The 22,168-nt window shown below is 40.7% G+C and overlaps 1 protein-coding gene across 8 annotated transcripts in view; it reads left to right on the top strand.

Moving 5' to 3' along the window:
• ldlrad4a (low density lipoprotein receptor class A domain containing 4a) overlaps positions 1-22,168 on the top strand; it is a 339,264-nt gene that overhangs the window by 113,979 nt on the left and 203,117 nt on the right. For 3 of the 8 annotated variants that reach the window (XM_069922462.1, XM_069922460.1, XM_069922461.1), the window contains one exon: positions 12,936-13,102. The exons of the other annotated variants lie outside the window; for them this stretch is intronic. The gene's annotated coding sequence lies outside the window, so the exon portion shown is untranslated. The remainder of the gene's footprint in view (positions 1-12,935; positions 13,103-22,168) is intronic. 8 annotated transcript variants of the gene reach the window in all.

Here is a 22,168-nt window from a genome sequence, read left to right as displayed (position 1 = left end):
AAAACCCAACACCCAACCCCAACCAACCAATTTTCCCCTGCAGCCGCTGCAACCGTGTCTGCCTGTCCCGCATCGGACTTGTCAGCCACAAACGAGCCTGCAGCTGATGTGGACTTTTACCCCCTCCTTAAATCTTCGTCCGCGAAGCCAAGCCAAAGAACGTCTGTATGGGCAGTCACGAGCATAGTGCCACTCATTGCAGTTTCAACAGGCGCAGGACGGGTCACAGTTTTGTTTTGTCTAGTGGGGTCTGCTGTCTTGACTGTCTGAACACAATTGCTTGTAGATGGATGTGCCGCTTCCACCATTTTGCTGTCATGTTTCAGATCAATTAAGTGTTGGTATTCAGCTGTTTAATCTTTGAAAAAACATATCTGACTTCTGCTCAATCTTCACTAGCAAGCACATTCTGAGATCAGCATCTTGGTGCGACTACATTCCCGCTACGAAGACTAGACACTTAAACTGGTCTTCAGTCAGCGTAGGGAGTTTAAAATGCTCTTACTGTCGATTCACCATATCACAAAATCTTTGGTACCTTTCTTCGTCATTTTGAGGCATTGATACCGAATGAGGAACAGTGATGTTTGCTCATTGAGTATCTCTGGCAACACCTTAAGTGTTTCCCTGAAGCTGAGCTCATGGGGAAGTTTGGGCAGTTTGTGCAGCGCTTGTGTTCTCTCGTGCCTATCTTTCGAAACAACAGGCTAATTTTGCATGCATCATTGAACTTGGCAAAGTTGACTGCAAATAAGTCTTCTTACTTTTTAAACCAAGTTTCAAATGTGCTTGACTTTGGGTCAAATGAGAACTCAGTGATCGAACTCATTAAAACATTTGCTGAATTTGAATTAACTTCAGGCTCACCTTCTACCTGGCTTGAGACCCAATGGACACTTTCTCAGCCAGCTGGTCAATTAGCCTCGCTTGTATTCCTTCAAAGTTTTTCTGCTGCTGCTTGTGGACAGCCTGCAACTGTTCCATTTTGACTGACATTGGCATATTGTCGCCAAAATGTTGTAAATGTGCCGAATGTTTGTGGTGTGCATGCATTGTGTGGAATATAAGCTTCCATCTTGTTAAATCCAGAGAGGAATGACCGACACCAGTATTTTCCCAAATCCAAAGAACAACCCCTTTTATTTACAGTTAGAGAATTATTTACAGTATTAACAATGCCCTTTATCCAGAGGAAACTCTCATGAGCCATCTCACACACCTGTGACTGGATTAGTTGATTGGTGGCTCAAGTCCCGAGAACCGGTAACACCCACTCCTGGAGACAGTGGGGTCCCTCTGTTAAGGGCGTTCTAGCAGATTGCTAGGTTCATTAAATATTTAGGAGGCTGGTGCAGATGTCAATGAAATAAATGATGTTATTTTGAGACCAATGATAATGATTTTCAGAGTGAGATTACTGACTTGCACACTAAAGGACTTTGAATTCTAAAGGGGTTTGTCTGAATGAGACAGATGGATCATGAATACCAACAAGACAGACTGTGCCCAAGTAAAGCTGTGGATTCTCAGGACATGTCACTGAGAAAGGCTGATTTAAATAATTGGAAATATATGGAAATTTTCTCCTCTAATCAAATACTAGTCAATCCAGACATTAGCATAGAGACAGAAGAACTGTGTTTCATATAATAGGCAAATAGTTAGAAGTTCAGCTGTGGGAAAAGAATATGCACATTTGACAAAATTGCTCCACCTGCATTGAATTCGCCCATCGTTATCTACCGGGACCAATGCCTGAAGAGGGCGCACAAAATCAGTGAACCGGTGCGGACTCGAAAGGCCAACATGGCCTGTTTCCGCTCCGTAAATGGTTATATGGTAACATTATTGACTTTAACTCAATAATGTAGTCTGCTAACTAATCAGAGTCTGTTATTAACACTTCTGATACTGAATATTCAGTTAATCAATTGCTTCTTTTTCAAACCTGAAATTAAAGTGTGAAATTTAATCTTACCTGCATGATGGTAAAACATTCGCACACTTTCAATTTGCTCTGGAACTTCATTACTATTTACTGATTTTTAACTGCAATTTTTTTTGACAATTGTGCACTGAATCAAAATTGCTCATGTACTGGATGTCATGTAGTTTCCAGAAGAGAGGTCTGATATTGCAAAACCCTAGTTGGAATCCCACCTTCCATCTCTGCAGACCAGGTTTAGCACTTTCTAACTGTGAAGCAAAATACATTTTAGTAATAAATTTGGGTATATTACCCATCCAGAATGCCTGTTCCATTTACTAACTCCCAGAGGAGTCAATGCTTGTCCCCATCTTTCCCTCAAGAACCTTTGTAACAATCTGCCATACAATGTATACCCTTTAGTAACCATATGTATTATTATTAAAATAGGAGAGCATCCAAGATTTAACAGGTTGATTCTATATGGCCATAAGGCCATATTTTTTCCCTTGATTCAATGTTTAATTCTGTTTCTCGTCCAACAAATGCTACCTGACCAACTGAGTGTTTTGAGGATTGTTTGCCCTCATTTCCAACATCTATATATTTTTTATTTTTAATATTACAATTTCGTTCGGCTGTATCAATGCCTGTTAACGAGAAGGACAAGTAGGAATGGCAATATGGGATCAAGAGGGAAAGATGAAATAAGAAATTGGTTTTAGGTGCTTCTAATTTTTAAATTGTTTTACATTTAACATTTGTAAACTCTTTGCTTCATGTTTCATTGTTTTTGAAGGTTGTCATGAATATCAAAGTGCAGGATCTGCATACCCTTTAGTAAAACATCGTCTCTGCATTTACCCTGTTAAATACTGTCTGTTTCTCACAATTCCTCTGCTTCGAAAACATATGATCCCAAGATAAAGCTTTTCATTCCAGGACCTCCGCAATGTCCTATTTCCTCAATAAATATCGATTTCTCCATTACTGTTATTGATAAATCCTGGATTCATATCTCCACCATTTCTCCAACTTTTGCCCTTACCTCACTTATCCCCAGCAGAACAAGGGCAGAGTCCCTCTGGCCCTCACTTTCCATCTCACCAACCTCCACATCACAATCTTCTGAACCTTCTGCCAACTTCAACACAATCACACTACCAGCCACATCTTTTTCCTCTCCATTCCAATCTGCCTTTCACTGGGATGTCTTTTGTTCATTCTTCCCTCCAACTCAACCTTACACCCCTTTAGGTGCTTCCCAATGTTGTTGCAGGTTAATCATAAACTTGAGAAACTATACAGCCTGGACAGCCATGCCTTCTGGCATGAACATTGATTTTTCTATTTTTGGTAATCCCTTCTGCTGTTTTCATCTCTTCTTTACCTACTCTATAGTTTTGTTTTTAATCTCTCTCTTTAACTTTTCTTCCCCACCCCTGAATGGTTTCTCTTTCTATGTGTCTCTCCACCTCCCATTGGGCCCCTCCCCCAGCTTCTTTCCCTCTTTATATATGTAATTAACATTCTATTTTAGTCTTGATAAAAGGTTCACACCTGAAACATTGACCATTTTTACTCAAAGATGCTAAATGACTTGCTGAGTTCCTCCAACAAATTTTTTCTCCTCAAGATTCCAGCATGTCACCATCATTTGTGTTTCTCCATATGATTGAATGACGTTATTATCCCATTCTTCAAAAGTCTAGGCTGTATAAGCCAAATCTGTGTAATTTATCCTTGTCGGATAATTTCACCCACATATATTCCTATGCCAAGAATATTTGGATCACAGATGAGGAGTAATTTCTTTACCTGGAGGTAGAGGCCAAGTGATTGCGGTTTTTTAAGGTTACGGGAGAAGGCAGGAGAATATGGTTGAAAAAAGATAGTCAATCAGCCATGATGGAATGGCAGGTGAACTTAATGGTCCAAATGGCCCAATTCTGCTCCTGGGTCTTATGGCCTTATAGAATCAACCTGTTAAATCTTGGAAGCTCACCTATTTTAATAATAATACATATGGTTACTAAAGGGTATACATTGTATGGCAGATTGTTACAAAGGTTGTGTTTTGATGTCATTTGTACCTATGGTACACCTAATGGGGAGCCTTTTTTATGTTTTCTCCAACTGAGAGCTTTTCTTGAGGGAAAGATGGGGACAAGCATTGACTCCTCTGGGAGTTAGTAAATGGAACAGGCATTCTGGATGGGTAATATACCCAAATTTATTACTAGAATGTATTTTGCTTCACAGTTAGAAAGTGCTAAACCTGGTCTGCAGAGATGGAAGGTGGGATTCCAACTAGGGTTTTGCAATATCAGAACAATCCTAGTCTGAGTGGTGCTTGGATAGTGTAACTTCAACTCTTTTTTTTCTTTGGCTTGGCTTCGCGCATGAAGATTTATGGAGGGGTAATGTTCATGTCAGCTGCAGGCTCGTTTGTGGCTGACAAGTCCGATGTGGGACAGGCAGACACGGTTGCAGTGGTTGCAGGGGAAAATTGGTGGGTTGGGGTTTGGTGTTGGGTTTTTCCTCCTTTGTCTTTTGTCAGTGAGGTGGGCTCTGCGGTCTTCTTCAAAGGAGGTTGCTGCCCGCCGAACCGTGAGGCGCCAAGATGCACGGTTTGAGGCGATATCAGCCCACTGGCGGTGGTCAATGTGGCAGGCACCAAGAGATTTCTTTAGGCAGTCCTTGTACCTCTTGTTTGGTGCACCTCTGTCATGGTGGCTTTAGGTGTGAAATAGAAGAATAATTTTTTCATGCAACCTGGACATGTTAGACACTTTAGGCAAGAAGTTTCTGAAGTACTAACAAGGGTGACCTTTTCTGGGGGATCCAGAATTTTATTTATTAGGCAATTTTATAGATACAAGCAAAGATATCACACAGTTTCAAATTTTGTAGTTAAAATTGCACTGGCAGTGACCAAAAAGTGTATTGGAATCACATGGAAGTTGGACTCTCTGGTCACCTTGGCGAGGTGGATAGCAGAGACATCAATGAAAAAAATAACATACAGTTTAAGGAACAAGTATGATATGTTTTTGAAAATATGGCAACCGTACTTGCACATTGTCGGTGTTCAACTTCAACAATGCTGCTAAAATCAAAAGTGATCACTCCCTAAATTCTGAGGTTAATTTACTCTGTGAGGCTCTGACAGTGCATGAAAGAATATTTAATAAAGGGGTGGGGGGGGGGGGGAATTAAAAGAGGGTAGAGTTAGGCTTTTTTATGTGTATTTTTGCTTTATATAAAATTTTATATATATCATCTCTTGGTGCCTGCCCCATTGACCACCGTCAGTGGGCTGATATCGCCTCAAACCGTGCATCTTGGCGCCTCACAATTCGGCGGGCATCAACCTCCTTTGTAGAAGACCGCAGAGCCTACCTCACTGACAAAAGACAAAGGAGGAAAACCCCAACACCCAACCCCAACCAACCAATTTTCCCCTGCAACCGCTGCAACCATGTCTGCCTGTCTCGCATCGGACTTGTCAGCCACAAACGAGCCTGCAGCTGACGTGGACTTTTACCCCCTCCATAAATCTTCGTCCGCGAAGCCAAGCCAAAGAAGAAGATATATATGTATATTTTTGTTGAAATTTTATAATTACATCTGTATTCATTTTATTTTTATTTGAAATCTAAAAAATATTTCAAAAAACCTAAATAATACAAATGTAATAAATAAGTTCAAATGCAGTAAAAAGCAAACAATATTCCATGTATTAAGCTAGTTGAGTGGCTTCAGTGGAAAAAAAGGAGAGTTAATGTTTTGAGTTAGTACTTTTCAAGTCTTGACCCCCAATTCCAGTTTCCAGCTTCTGTCGTCTCTTGTGTGTCTCCAGTGTTCCAGGTATTATCCTAACAGGCCCAATTTGGTTTAAAAACAGCAAGTTTATTGATTCTTAATGTCAGGAAGCTTTTAACAGATTTGTCAGACACGATTTCACTTTCATAAATTCACATTTTCTAAGCAAATTGTTGTCACTTAAATAGTACAGATTCCACTATTTTTCTTGTAACTGTTTTCAGTCTTGCTGGTCCCTTTTCAATAACATCCTCACATTGTGAGGTTCTGTTTGTTAAAATCTGTGAGTAGCATTCTGAAATACATGGGATTTTGGAAGAAGATAACCAATGAATTCACTTTCTCCATTATAACCACTTTCAAATTCTTGAGATGCAGGTTTTCTCTGTTTAAAAAAAATACCAATTTCTCTATCATTTCCTTGTTTCCAGAATAATTTCTTCTGTTGCACTTTATAGAGGTTCCACGTAGTTTTTTATTTTCAAAGCAGCAATGGAACATGGAAGTAAGCCCTTTAGCCTCCCATATCCATTCTGACCACCACATCCCTGTCTAATTCCATTTAGTAGTACTTAGTTCCTCTCTGTGTTGGTGATTATTTTCTAGTCAGAGTGCTTCTTAAATGTTGTGTCTTTCTGCGTTTCAAGCATCTTTTGGATAGAAGAAATTCTTCTTCAGATCCCCTCTAAACCTCTTACCCCTTCCCTAAACCCGTGTCCTTTAATATTAAACACAGTTTAATTAAACACCATGCATTAAAATATAGGGGAACTTTTCCTACTTTTATTAGGTACCCACTCAGTCTCCTCCATTCCAAGGAAAACAAACCTATCCTATCCAATCTCACCTTATAAAGGCCACATTTCGCATCCTGTTAAATCTCCTCGACATCTTCTCCATTATAATGACAACCTTCGTACAGTATGACAACTGGAACTGTATATGATATTGTAGCTAACATTTTTTAAATTTTCATAACTTCCTTGCTCATATATTTTGTGCACTAGCTCATGAAGGAAAGTATCCTATATTCCTTATCTATGTGTAGGGTCACTTTCAGGGATTCTTAAATGCATACACCAAGATCTCTGTTTCTTGGTACTCTTCAAGACCCTAGAAAAGTTGATTATGTATTATCTATAAATGTATCTTTCTTTCAATTGGAACATTAACTAAAAAACCTTGCTGGGTATTAGGATCCTAACTCAATAAATATAACTGATGATCATCATGTTTATAATTTTTGTCCCATCTATTGGTTAAAAGAAGTGATTTTGTTGGATATCCAGGTTAGTTGAATTACTTCTTTGGTACACAGTGCTTTAAAATGTTATTGTTCTCTAATGCTATATTTTTGTTGTTTGAATTCTAATGCAGGTAGTCAATAGACAATAGGTGCAGGAGTAGGATATTCTGCTCTTCGAGCCAGCACCACCATTCACTGTGATTATGGCTGATCATCCACAATCAGTAACCCGTTCCTGCCTTCTCCCCATGTCCCTTGAGTCTGCTCTAACTCTATTTTATTTAAAATTTTCAACATGTATGTTCAAGTTCAACATACTAATACAAACTAAAAAAAATAGCAATCTAAAATTACATATATGTGGTATACAACCCCCCCAACACCCAAAGACTCCCCTCCAAATCCCCCCCACCCTCAGAATAATCAATATAAGAATAAAATATAGTCATATGGAAAAAGAAAAGGAAAGACTTTCAGGATTGCACAAAGGAATATGTTCCAACATATAAAGGTGTATAAGTCTCCAGGTCCTGACAGGATTTTCCCCAGGACCTTGAGAGAAGTTAGTGAGGAAATAGTGAAGGCTCTGGCAGTGATTTTTCAAATGTCATTAGAGATGGGTATAGTGCCGGAGGATTGGCATGTTGCGCATGTGGTTCCTTTGTTTAAAAAGGGTTCGAGGAGCAAGCCTAGCAATGATTGGCCTGTACATTTGACATTTGTGGTAGGTAAATAGATGGAAAGCATTCTTAGAGATAGTATATGGAGGGACAGGGTCTGATCAGGGACACTCAACACGGATTTCTGCATGGAAGGTCGTGTTTGACCAATCTTGTTGAATTTTTTTGAAGAAGTGACTAGGAATGTTGATGAGGGTAGAGCATTGGATGTTGTCTATATGGACTTCAGTAAGGCCTTCAATAAGGTTCCACATGGGAGGTTAATTAGGAAGGCTAAGTCTTTGGGTATTAATTTGGAGATAGTCAAATGGATTCAACGGTGGTGGAAGGAAGGTGCCAGAGAGTAGGAATGGATAATTGTTTGTCAGGATGGAGGCTGGTGACAAGCGGTGTACCTCAGGGTTCGGTATTGGGACCATTGCTGTTTGTCATATATATTAATGATCTGGAGGATGGGGTGGTAAATTGGATTAGTAAATATGCAGATGATGCTAAAATAGGGGGAATGTGGATGATGAAAAGGGTTTTCAAAGATTGTAGAGGGATTTAAACTGCTTAGAGGAGTGGGCTGAAAGATGGCAGATGGAGTTTAATGCTGATAAGTGTGAGGTGGTTCATTTTGGAAAGAATAATCAAAGTAAGACATATGTGGTAAATGGGAGGGTGTTGAAGAATGCAGTGGAGCAGAAAGATCTAGGAATAACAGTGCATTGTTCCCTGAAGGTAGGAGTGCATGTGGATAGGGTGGTGAAGAAGGCCTTTAGTATGCTTGCCTATATAAATCAGTGCATAGAATATAGGAGTTTGGAAGTAATGATGAAACTGTATAAGGCATTGGTGAGGCCAAATTTAGAGTACTGTGTGCAGTTCTGGTCACCGATTTGTAGGAAGGATATTAACAAGATAGAGAGAGTGCCTGGGTTTCAGCATCTGGAATACAAGGAAAGATTGAGCAAATTAGGACATTATTCCTTAGAACGTAGAAGGCTGAGAGGGGATTTGATAGAGGTGTTTAAGATAATGAGAGGGATAGATAGAGTTGATGTGGAAAGGCTTTTCCCATTGAGAGTAGGATACAAGAAGTCATGGGTTGAGAGTTGACCGGCAAAGGTTTAGGAGTAACATGAGGGGGAACTTCTTTACTCAGAGTGGTTACTGTGTGGAATGGGCTTCCGGGTGGTGATGGAGGCAGGGTCAATGTTGTCATTTAAGAAAGAGTTGGATAAATATATGGATGGGAGGGGAATGGAGGGATATGGGCAGAGTGCTGGTAAGTGGGATTAGAGGAGGGTGCTTGGATCAGTGCAGACTAGAAGGGCCAAATTGACCTGTTTCTGTGCTGTAATTGTTATATGGTTATATATGGTTATACCTACTTTACCAAAATCTTTTAATACATGCTAGAGATTTCCCATGGGGTCAGAGGTTATAGGAAGCTCAACATTATAAATTTAAACCTAATAATTGGGTATATGGGTGCCAAATTTGTAAAAACACAGCATATTTATTTCTTAAATTATATGAATTTTTTTCTAAAGGGATACAACTTTGAATTTCTACATTCTGTTGTGCCATACTCAAATGCATATCTAATCTCCAAGTAACTACAATACATTTCCTTGCTAATGTAATCTTAACAAACTCGAATTGGTATATTAATAATTTTAATTTATGTCTTGTTCTTTCGACATTTCCTAATAAAAATAAATATGGATTTTGCAGAAATTTGTTGCAAAAAATTTGCTTATTCCAACCAAAAGGGTCTTATCTTGGAACAGGACCAAGTTGAATGTAAAAAAGTTACATTCACCATTCACCACATCTGAAACATTGATCTGAAAGGTCTATTTTCAACCTATTCAATTTTTGTGGTGTAAGATGAAACTGATATAGGAAATTATATTCATGCAGGTGTTGAATGGAATCAGGAAGGGCAGTTCATATTTAACTACTTTAGTGGATTCTTTCAAGGCATAGAGGAGAACAGGTGGATGTGGTACACACAAAAGTGCTGGAGAAACTCAGTAGATCTCACAGCAGCTATTGGAAATCAGTCAGTCAGCATTTTATTGTCATTTTTAAAACTGTAAAAAAGCCATAAAAAAACAAATTGTGTTTCTCCAGGACAAGTTGTTACTTAATAACGTAATATTATACATAAGACCAAGCAAAGAAGCAGGCAACTGGCAACTTAGCAAGGGGTTGCTGTGAGCAATTGCCGCACAGCCATCTTGAACCTTGGTCGCTATCTTATCCCAGCCTCCCAGTTATAATTTTATCCTGAACAAATTAACAACATAACATTTAACTTTAAAACAAACTACTCAACAGAATATTACAAAATAACAGTGAATGGAACATGTTTATAGATCGAGACCAGTCTGTGGCTCAGTAAGACAGGATAGCAATGTCCATATCAGCTTAAAGTGACTCCTGGCTCAGCAGTTGCCAATCCTCCTGTCCAGAGGCTGCTGCAGCCTTCTGCCACGCTGCCATCTGAGGTTTCCCACCACTACCAGGTCACAGATGGTGGCAAGAGTCCTCCATCCTATTTTTTCATGAAAACTCCCCTCAGTCTACAGTTCCTTGGAGACTTGGGCTCAGCACCAGCCGCTGCTGAACCTGCATTCCCAGCCGACACACCCGTTATGGGTGCCCAAGCCAGCATGCAGCCTACCGCTCCAGACCCTCGGCTACCTCCTCGACTAATCGCCATCTTTCCAGCCCAACACAGTGCCACTCCCAGTGACTCAGAAGGCCCTCACAGCTGCATCCCACCTTGAGACTGCTGGCTGCTGCCCTGCTGTCTCCAGCCTTGAGATACCGCTGACTCCAGCCTTCACCACCAACTCTGGTCACCATACCACCGACCCCAACACGTAGAGTTCATCTGTGACCACCAGGCAGGGTGAAGTGGTGATGCTACAGTTATAAATTAAGTCTTTCAGGTGGTCTGGTTTTTCACTGTAAAAATAGGAGCGGCCCTGGGGACATCAGCCATGCCAGCAGTGAGGTCCCTATTACAGATTTCCTGGGAAAGGAAAGCGTATGTTTGTGAATGTGGCATTCGTGGCAGTACGTAGGAGGGACCTGATGGAGTGAAGTGCCTCTGGGAGGACCTCTTGCCAGCAGGAGACTGGAAGGCCCTTAGTCCGCAGGGCTAGGAAAACGGCCTTCCAAACTGTGGCATTCTCCCTTTCCCCTAGGGGTTGTAGCTGGTCCTGCTCGTGGCAATGCCTCTGGCTAGCAGGTACTGGCATAGCTCATCACTCATAAAAGAGGACCACCAGTCACTATGAATATAGCTGGAGAAGTCAAATAGAGTGAAGAGGCTGTGCAGGGCCTTGATGACGGGCAGTTGTCATGTCAGAGCAGGTGATGGCAAACGGAAAACGGGAGTACTCATCAATACCATTGAGGAAGTACATATTGTGGTCCATGGAGGGCAGAGATCCTTTGAAGTCAGCACTCAGGCTTTCAAAGGGGTGGGTGGCCTTTATCAACTCCACTCTCTCTGGCTGGTAGAAGTGTGGTTTTCAGTCTGCGTAGACTTGGCAGTTTTTGGTCATTGACCTGATTTCTTCAATGGAGTATGGCAGGTTGCAGACTTTGATGGTGGAAGAAACTGGTAACTCCAGGGTGACAGAGATCATTGTGAAGGGCTGTAAGTGCTCAATCTGTGCACTGGCACAGGTCCCACAGAATAGGGGATAAGGTGGCTCATTGAGTTTCCCAGGCTGGTACAAGATATCATAATTGTACGTGGACAGTTCAATTCTCCACCTCGATCTCTTGTTGTTTTTGATGTTACCCTGCTGTTGATTTTGAACATGAACGTAACAGCCCATTGGTCAGTTAGAAGGGTGAATTGACCAAGGAGTGTCGAATTTTGGGGCTCTGGAGGGTACGGGAAAGAAAGCAACTGCTCTGCTTGCCTGGTTAAAGGTAGCAGCCAAAGTGAAGTCTGACACATCGCGTTCCACCTGGAATGGGGTGGATTCATCCACAGCGTGCATTGTGGTGTGGCAATATCTGCCTTGATGCAGCTGAAGGCTGCACAGACCTCGGGCGTTAGAGGAAAAGAGGTGGATTTGAGAGGGGGTGGCCCTTGTCTGCATAGTTAGGGCCTTAAGGCTATGAGAGAGAGAAAGTTCCAGGAGTGGGCGTATGAGGTTAGGGTCTGAACTAATGACTCCATTGACACAGCCAAGGATGACAAGGTGGGTTGTGTCAAATACACACTTGGCCTTATTGTACCTGAGATTGAGGAGCTCGGCGGTTTGGACAAATTTTTGAAAGTTGGCATCATGGTCTTGCAGATCATTAGTGCAGATGGTGACATTGTTGAGATACGGAAATTTGACCTGCAGCTCATACTGATCCACCAGACAGTCCATCTCCTGCTGGAAGACCAAGGCTCCATTGCTGATGGCCAAAGGGGACCAGCAGGAAGTGGTAGAGGCAGCCATCTGCCTCCAACTTAGTATATTGGTGGTCCTCTAGATGGATAGGGAGTTGATGATATGTGGATTTCAGGTTGATGGTAGAGAAGACCTGATACTGTACAATTTTGTTTGTTATAAACTAACAATCCTTTCAATTATTTTTGGGACTAAAGGGACTTTGTTAGCACTAACACAGGAACACTAATGGAAAATTAACCAGACAATAGTAAATTCAAAATAACTTTTTAATTAAAATATTAATAACATAACATTTCTTACTTATCTCTAAACTTAAACTCTAAATTTAACCCTACTATGTGTAAATGTAAGTATAAGTGTGTGTGTGTAGAATTAAAGTCCCACTCTGAAAAGTCAATCTTTAAAAGTTCAGCATCATTTTTGTCTTGCTTGAAGATCTTAAATGATCAGTTCAGAAATGAATAAAAAGCACTTTTAAACATAATACCTTCAGGCCTCTTTACTCATAATGTGGCTATTTTCTTCCACAATTAATTCACAGATCCAGAAAAGGGTTAAAGGAAGTGGTTATTTTCTTCCAGGAGGAATTTTCAAACCCAGAAAAGGGTTAAAAGAAGTGGCTATTTTCTTTCACGATGAATTCACAAACCATGACAAAGGTTAAACAAATGTGGTTATCTTCTTCCACGATGAAGTCACAAACCAGACAAGGGTTAAATGAAGTGGCCATACACAAAAATAGACAAAGTAGAAATCTGTCCACTTTTCTAAAAAGGTAGTGAAATGGTCTTTCTTATTTCAAAATCCACTGTTTCTGTGTTTCCCTTTTCCAGGAGTAACACACAACAGCAACAAATACTGGTTACAAGGTTTCAACCCCTGTGTCACAGGGTTTTGACTTATGTCAACTCCAAACTGAACTCTTCCAAAACGGAACTCAAAATATCTGAATTCGGTAATATATTTCTCTGAATCATGTGACCATTACATCATCACCAAGGTGAGTCCCAATTCTTGGAATCCACATGACCATCAGTTTTATTTCAACCAAAATTCTGTTCCTTTTTCAAAACCATTCCATATCCATAACAACATTTCTGTTCAAGAGGCTTAAGTGGCTTTGAATAAAAACAGATGGCTTCCTTCAGCAGTTCTTGATTAATTAAGATCCACTTTAAATCCATTAGCACTGTCTGTTCAAGACACTGTGACTCTGAGAATGAACACTCTTTGAGTACAATTGTATATCTGAAAATATACTGTGACCTGTGTGTGACCCCATACCAGCTCACAAATAAGAATACAGATACAATATTTTAACTCTATAATTTCCTTTACTAAGATATTTTTTAAATATATAGTTTAACATTAAAGATGAACATAAATCTGTGACAGGTTCACCATATTGGATATATGGGAGAAGGGGATACGCATCTAGTTGTGTATACCTATTAATGGTCTGACTGTAGTTGATAACCATCAAATTCTTCTCCCCATTCCTTACTACCACCACTCCAAGGGCTGATGCTGGCCTCAGTGATCCCTTCATTATGAAGCCTCTGCACCTCTGCCCAAATAAAGGCCCTGTGCCCAGCACTGTACTGTCTACTTTTGGTGGCAACGGGTTTACAGTTGGGGTGAGATTGGCAAATGACGGTTGAGGGGGGTGATTTTGAGAGTGGAGAGTCTGTAGATCGTGTGTGATAAGTGACTGAGTTGTTGGCTGTGTGCGATTGGGAGGGGGTGGCGGAAGGGAGGGTGGAGTGCAGTGGGCGATTTGATAATACTGGGTACAGACATCAAGGGGTGGAGGGGCCCATCGAACTCCATTGTCACGCTTTTAAGGTGATATTGAAAATCAAGTCCGAGTAGCATGGCAGCGCAGAGCTACAACATTACCAAATGTTTAAATCTTTAGAGTCTGTAGTCTGGTTAAAGTCACTACGCAGTAGCTGTAGACATCTGCCATAAATGGCTTTGAGGTCAAGGAGACCTTTTGGTTTATTGACCTTACCACAAGGGAGTAGTGCTATCAAAGAAGCAACTCATCATGTGGCTGTTAATCTGAATATCCATCATTGACCTGGCAAGCTGATGTGGGCTGTCCTGGTGAAGTGTGATGGAGACCAGTGTTGGAGCGTTGCTTGTTACTGTGATGGAGAGATCGCATGCCAGGATGGAAGATGGCGGTGTCCAAAATGGCAGGCCACAGCTTGTACGCAGTGCTGTTGAGTCCCAAAGATGGCGTCCCCCACAACTCACATGTGGCGTTGCTAGTTCCCGGCGATGATGGCATCCAAGATGGGGGCCCCCACAAACCGTATGTGGCACTGCTGGGAAGGGGTTTAGATCTTCGTACCTTAGCATAGTGTCACTTCTTCCAACAGCAGGGGAAGACCGTGTCTTTCGCTGGGCAGTGTTTCCTCAGGTGCTTGCCCAGATCACAGAAGTAGCACTTCGGATCCCTCTGGAGTACAGTGGCTGTGGTCGGGTTAGAAGATGTTCTTGGGGTACTGCCACCATGGTCAGATCGTTAGCAGGGTGAGGGGGTGGCAGTGTGTCCCAAGATGGCGACGGCCAGGGCAACCATGAGGCAGCTGCATTGTTGGTTGAGTAGGCCTCCATATTGTGAAGGGCCACTTCCAGCGTACCTGCCGGCTCGACTGCTCTCCACAGGCTGAGCTCCCATTGCTCCAATAGTCTTTGGCTGATGTAATTCGACCTAATCCCTGCAACATAAGCATCCCTGATCAGGACCTCCGTGTACTCCACAGCCGTCATGGCCTTACATTCACAGGTCCTTCCGAGGGTTCACAGGGCCTGGAGGTACTCAGCGTTTGACTCCCCGGGTTGCTGCTTTTTGGCCACCAGGACGTGCCTGGCATAGACTTCATTAATCTTTCACAGGTACTGGCCCTTTAGAATGTCCATAGCCTCCTGATGTGATATGGTGTCCCTGATCATCAAGTACACCAGGGTGGTGTCTTGGGAATGCAGTACCTATAATTCGTCACTCTCTGACCATACGATGGGTGAAGATGCCTGCTGGAATGCCTAAAAACAGCACAGCCAGGTTTCAAAACTGGTAGATGCCTCAGGTGATTGAAGGTCGATTTTCAGTTTCTCTGACTTCAGGATCTGCACCATTATAAAAACTATGGCAAATAAAATTAATGCACCATCAATTACTCCAAAAGGCTGAAATTGAGCAAACTGATAGGCTTTTATTTGCTATAGAACAAAGGCATGTCCAAGCTGCTTGAATATCCTGCATTTGCACTGGGGAGGGGCCACGGGTACAGTCGGCCAATGGGTGTGTCCAGACAGATAAATATATACATACAGTGGTTTACCACTGCTACCTGAAAATTGGAGGAACAACATCTTTTCAGTCTTAGCAAACTCCAACCAATCAGTATCAATGTCGACTCCTCCAATTTCCGTTAATCCCCTCTCCTGATCTCTTTCTTTCATTGCTCTTTGACTCCTTTCCCTTACTTCTCCTATCACAGAGCTACCCTTCTTAGCCCTCTGCCCTTTCCATCATCACTTCTCAGCTTCTCTCTCTTCTACCCTCCCACCTGTATCCACCTATTACCTCTTGCCTAATTGCCCGTGCTCTTCCCTACTTCACCATCCTCCTTCGCACCCCCCCCCCTCACCTCCCCTTCACCACCTTTTTATTCAAGCATCAACTGTTTCTCACATTCCTGAGGAAGGGCTCTGGCCCAAAATGTTGTTTGCTTTTTACTTCTTATGGATTCTCCACTCCTTTTGTGTGTTGCACTTGAGCCCAGCATCTGCAGTCTCTCATGGTCAACTCCAGTTATATTGCTTCAAGCATTCTGCATTGACAGTTACCATAAAACTATATTTTTATAGAAGATTTAAATAAGTATGTAAGTGTAGTTTATATTCATTGTATTCATGTTATGTCTGTAATAACTAAGTTTCTTCAGAAATGCTTTGAAATCTAAATAGGTCATAGGTCATATGCATTAAATGGTCGGCTATTGGGATGTGCAGAGCAACTAAGGGATTTAGGAGTTGTGGTAAATAGTACCCTCAAGGCTGATACTCAGGTAGATGGTGTGGTGAAGAAGGCATTTGGAATGTTGGCCTTCACAAATCGGAGTATTGAATTCAAGAGTAGGGAGGTTATGATGAAATTGTACAAGGCATTGGTGAGGCCAAATTTGGAGTACTGTGTACAGTTTTGGTCACCAAATTATAGGAAAGATATAAACAAAATAGAGAGAGTGCAGAGAAGGTTCACGAGAATGTTGACAGGATTTCAAGGTTTGAGTTACAGGGAAAGGTTGTGCAGACTAGGGCTTTTTCCTCTGGAGCGTAGAAGATTGAGAGGGGGCTTGATAGAGGTGTTTAAGATTTTAAAAGGGACAGACAGAGTAAACGTGGATAGGCTTTTTCAATTAAGAGTGGGGGAGATTCAAACTAGAGGACATGGTTTAAGATTGAAGGGGGAAAATTATAAGGGGAACGAGGGGAATTTTCTTTACGCAAGGAGTGGTGGGGATGTGGAATGTGCTTCCGACAGACGTGGTCGAGGCGGGATCATTGGTTACATTTAAGGAAAGACTAGATAGTTACATGGATAGGAGAGGACTGGAGGGGTATGGACCGGGTACTGGTCAGTGGGACTAGGAGGGTGGGGATTTGTTACGGCATGGACTAGTAGGGCCGAACTGGCCTGTTCTGTGCTGTAAGTGGTTATATGGTTATATATGGTTATATGGGGTTCATGACCAAAATGTCGGTTATATACTGTATCTTCACATAATAAGGATGTTGTGAGATCTGCTAAGTTCCTCCAGCATTTCTGTGTTTTCATTACAAGCACATCATCTGCAGACTTTCGTGTTTCACAAGTTTCAATAAAAAGCAAAATACGGTGCATTGACACACTATTATCTTGTGCTGAAATTAGATTGTGATTACGAAACCAAAGAAAGCATCATGCATGTTTTAATGTGTACTGCACTTTTTGATATCAATGTGAATATACTAGATTAGAAGCCAAAATGATTAGCATGCAACAATAATGGCGTGTCTGTACAACTGTACAAGATGCTAGGGAAGCAGCACTTGGAGTATTGTGCACAGTTTTGGTCACACAACAATAGGAAGGATGTTATTAAACTGGAAGAGGCACAGAAAAGATTCATGAGAATGGGATTTTATAGAAGTCTTTGAAAATCATGAGGTGTGTAGATATGGTAAATAGTCATAGCATTTTGCCCCAGAGTAGGTGAATCTAATACTAGACAGTATAGATTTAAGGTGAGGTGGAGGGTGGTGGGTATATAGAATGAGCTCCCAGAATAAGTGGTGGAAGTGGGGACAATTGTAACATTCAGAAGACATTTAAACAGGTCATGGATAGGATGGACTTAGAGAGATATGTTGAAGTTTATTTGACATAAAATACCTGGTACAGTGAGAAGAGTTCTTCTGCGAACAGACCAACAAGTTATCTTTAACATTACATACAGTTGAGTATAAAGCATAATTTACAGAGAACAGGATGCCATTTAAAAGAAAGATCAATTAGCACCAAGCAAGGGCAACATAGGAGCACTCTTAAGGATTTCATTCAGAGCCTGATGGGTGCAGGGAAGAAATTGCATTTAAGCCTGTTAGAGCATGCCTTCTCCTTAATGGAAGTCGGGAGAGATGAGAGTGTGTTAAAGGTGTGCTGCATTCAGTAGTACCTTCTCCTGATCTTGAACAGAGCAGCTCCTATACTGCAATGACGAAAAGACACCAGTGTTTCCTTGTTGATAGTAAGACTATGGACCAAAGAAAACATTTGCTCTGAATTAGATGGTAACCACAAAATCTATTTCTCACATATCTTGCATCGTGAAACAGCACAATGTTTTTATATACATTTCTATAAAATAAAAGGATCTTCAAACAAGAAAATCATTGCAGTGCCTTTGTTTCAAAACGACTTAATCAAAAGCATACGACTAATTTTTCCTTCAAGAACATTTGACAAGATCTTTGAACCACATTAAGATTGCTTATTTAAAATTATACTTGGAATGAATTGAAGCTCAATCATTTTTTTTATATCATTCACATTCTTGATGTCATTTGTGGTTATTTTTTTATTTTTGTTATATTCATTGTTTTTTTGGTTCCTTTATGTTCTTCTCAATATATTTTGAATGCAGTGTTTGCATATCTAGTTTCAGGAATATCAACATAGTAAAAGTTTTAGATTTTACTTTTTGACAGTCCTGGGTGAGTTGAACAGTTATTGACTTCCTGAACATTGTCTGCATTGTTGAAAAGTTATCGTCGACATGAAGAAATCCAGAAAAAGCGATGGTAAAGGGAGGACATTGTCTGAGCTGGAGACTTAGCAGATGTGGATCCCGTCTTGTTCTAATAATTTGGATTTAAATAACTCCAATAGTGTAGGAAACAGCCCACAGTGCTTCAGAGACACAAATGAATACCTGAATATATAATTAGCTCAGAGGTCTCCAGAGATAATGATCAATAAAGCTCATACTGATTTGCCAGAGGGCCATATTTTGATTCAATAGAAGATTAATGCATTTCACATTAATTTTGTTTACAGGCACATTAAGTTTATCAAGTCAATGATCTGTTTTTAATGTGAAGAAAAACTTTAAACATAAGCTAAGAATATCATATTACATATTAGCCATGGGTTAAGTCAAAAGTTACTGTTCCTACACTGAACCCTTCGTTGAAACATTTCAGAAGTTTATGTACTCACATGAAATATTGTGTTTTGATTTAATAGTTCAGAATGAAAACAATTTAGCTGTTTGTGTAGGTAATCACCACTGACTCATTGGTTGTTGGTGGAATGAATAATTAAAGAGCCTTTTATCATTAATTATGGTCTTATATTTTTTGCAATGTCACAGAATGCAAATAGACAGAGAGAAGCTGTTTCCTCTTTCAGATTGGTTTTAAGCCAGTGTTACGAGCCCAGCGGACCCCAAAACCCAGCAGCAATAGATATTCACCAAGACAAATGGTAATTTAAACAAAAGTTACTTTTAATTATCTTTAAACATGAAATCAGAATTACAATTTAACTTATCACTATTAACTTAACTTACCCCCTTTTAATTCTAAGTGCACGTGTATGTAAGTTCAGAAAAGTTATTTGATTCACAGTCCAATCTCACTTTTCATCCCTCCAATTTCACTGGTTGCAGGCAATTCTTATACTGTGCACAGGTGTTAACATTTATGAAGTTCACCAGGCTTTGGTGCTTGGAAGGTAAATGGTTACTGTTCAGGAAGGTTCTTGTCAGTTTTCAGAGAGAGATTTGTTGTTCACTGGACACCCACAACTGATTCCTTGTAACCAGGCACTTCAGTGTCTTGTCAAAGAAATTTGACCCATCATGGTTCTCCAGATGAAAACCTCTGGCTTTCAGGTTACCATAGAGTTCCTTTTTGTTTCACTTACTTCAAGTGAAAATTTGGCAGCCAGCCCTCCCCTCTTGTAAGAAGCACAAGGGTTTGATAAGGCTGAACTAAACAGTCACAACCCATCTTCCAAATGGGTTTTTTCCACAAGCTTCCCAGCTTGTCCTGTTCCAGTCCCAGCTGCTGCTGCTGAATGTAAAAACTGCATAATTGAAATCTCTCCCTCTCTCTCTCACTCACACTGACACACACACACACACACACACACACACACACACACACACACACACACACACACACACACACACACACACACAGAAAAAACCTGTTGTACTCTCTGCTTGAAAAACCACATGACCCTCTTAGAACAGCAAGTTCCACTCCAGACAGAGTTAGTGAAGTCTTGAGCACTCTCCAAAGCTTTTGCAGAGGCTCTTGGTGCTAGACTGTCCAACATGTCTCCAGTATTTTAAATAAGATCTGGTTTAAAGTGTTGGTATGTGACCTACACTAAAAAAAACTTGCCCCAATTTATCTCCCAAAAACATACCTATAGTCTGTCACAGCTAGACAGTTTAGATTTAAAGCAATGTGCCAAAAAACTTTGGTAGGATGACTATTAATTCGAATAGTTTTTAAATGATAAATGTGGTAAATATTTTACATGCAGAATGATTTTGGTGTGTTGCATCATGATATACAATCAATAAATGTGTAGGTACATCATCCAATTTGTAGAGCAAATTGTATGTTTGCTTTTGCTGCAGGTGGGTTATAGAATGAAAGCTGAAAATATTGATTAAATTGTATGCTGCTTTGCTAAAATCCCATTTGGGATGCAGACCAATTTTTATTTCATTCTTCTTACCTATAGAATACTATACTTGCTGAAAGAGTCAGTGCAGCATTGATTCACTAGATTAGTTCCTTGGATGAGGAGATCCTGTGAAGAAACATTGAAGAGGATTTGCCTATATTCATTAAATATAGATTCAAAATTCTGGCAGGGATTTACAGATTGGATGATTAAGAGGTTGATGGATATGGTTTCACAGTGAGGAGTCAATCATTCAGGACTGAGATTTGGAATTTCTTTGTGTGGAGGGTTCCAAATGACTGGAATTCTTTATCTCTGATGTCCAATTATTGAGCATGTTCAGAGCTGAAGGTGATAAAATTTTTGGATGTTATGAAAATTAGAGAACATGGAAATTGGATGGGAGAGTATTTGAGATGCAGTTGTAGCAGTCTGGTTCTGCCCCGTACACAAGGGGCCAAATTGCCACAGCACACAGCCTACACACAATGGCGAAGGAACCATCTCCCCACTGAGGAGAAGCACCAGGGTTAAAGAGCGGACTGAATGCAAGCGCCGCTCCTCAGGCTGTGCGCTGACGTCACTCCCATGAGCCAGTGCGGCAGGTGCGGGTGTCGCAGTATTGCTTTTGTAGCACGATCTGTTTGAGTAAAGAGTCAGTTACTGGTTCACTCAGCTCAGTGCAGACGTGTTATTTTCTTTTTGCACCGCCACCGTATCACGCGTGCTACACAGTTTCACCCATGCTTTTATTGAATGGTAGCTCAAACTAGAAAGGAACATTCCCAACTGTAGCATCTTTTGATTTTTAACTGGGGCAAATCAATAAAAACCTATGGTAACCAAAATGTTTTCTAAATTGAAACCAAATTCTCAAAGTGTGTCTAGCTACTAAATTATCACTTAACTTGGAAGCCAAAAAAGGCAAGGTTGCTCCAAGTAAAGAAAGGAGAAAATACCTTTTAATAGACTTAATCTCGAGGTCAATCTATCTTGAATCACCTTGAAATTCATTATGATGAATCCAAATAATGATATATATCTAATATTCGATGCCCAGTAACAAAAAGAAAAATTATCTGATGCCAAACCCACATTTTGAAAAACATTTTCAAGGAAATTTCTTTTGAGGTGACGGTGCTTTTTTTTCCAAATGAAAGAAGAAAAGAAAGAATCTAATGAATTACTTAATTCATTTTTTTTACTTTTGGTCTGTGACAGAATATATATGTTTTTGGGAGATAAATTGTGGCAGGTTTTTCAGTGTAGGTCACTTTAAAACAGATCTTATTTAAAATACTGAAGCTCTGCTAATGCTAGATATGTTGGTGTCAAGAGCTTTTGCAAAAGCTTTAGAGAGTGCCCAAGAGTTCATTAATGGATTGTTATTTATAAAAAGGCAACAGATGAAAGAACTTGTCAGAGCCGCAGACTGTCTAGAGTGGAACTTGCTGTTCTAAGAGGGACATGTGGTTTTGCAAGCAGAGAGAGTAAAACAGGTTTATTCTCAGAGAGAGAGAGAGAGAGAGGGAATTCAGTTCAGCTGTTTTACAGTCAGCAGAAGCAGCTGGGACTGGAACAGGACAAGCTGGCAAGATTGTGAAAAAACCCCATTTGGAAGATGGGTTGTGAGTGCTTAGTTCAGCCTGGTCAAAGCCCTTGTGGTTCATGCAAGAGGAGAGGATTGACTGTCTAATATTTCACTTGAAATAAGAGAAACCAAAAGGAACTCTGTGGGGACCTGAAAGAACAAGGTTATCATTTGGAGAGCCCTGAGGGGGCAAGTTTCTTCGGCAAGACACTGAA

Source organism: Narcine bancroftii, chromosome 2, assembly GCF_036971445.1.
Source record: "Narcine bancroftii isolate sNarBan1 chromosome 2, sNarBan1.hap1, whole genome shotgun sequence".
Lineage (NCBI taxonomy): Eukaryota > Metazoa > Chordata > Chondrichthyes > Torpediniformes > Narcinidae > Narcine > Narcine bancroftii.
The sequence above is the reverse complement of the archived record's forward strand: the minus strand, read 5'-3'. Positions and strand labels throughout refer to the sequence as shown.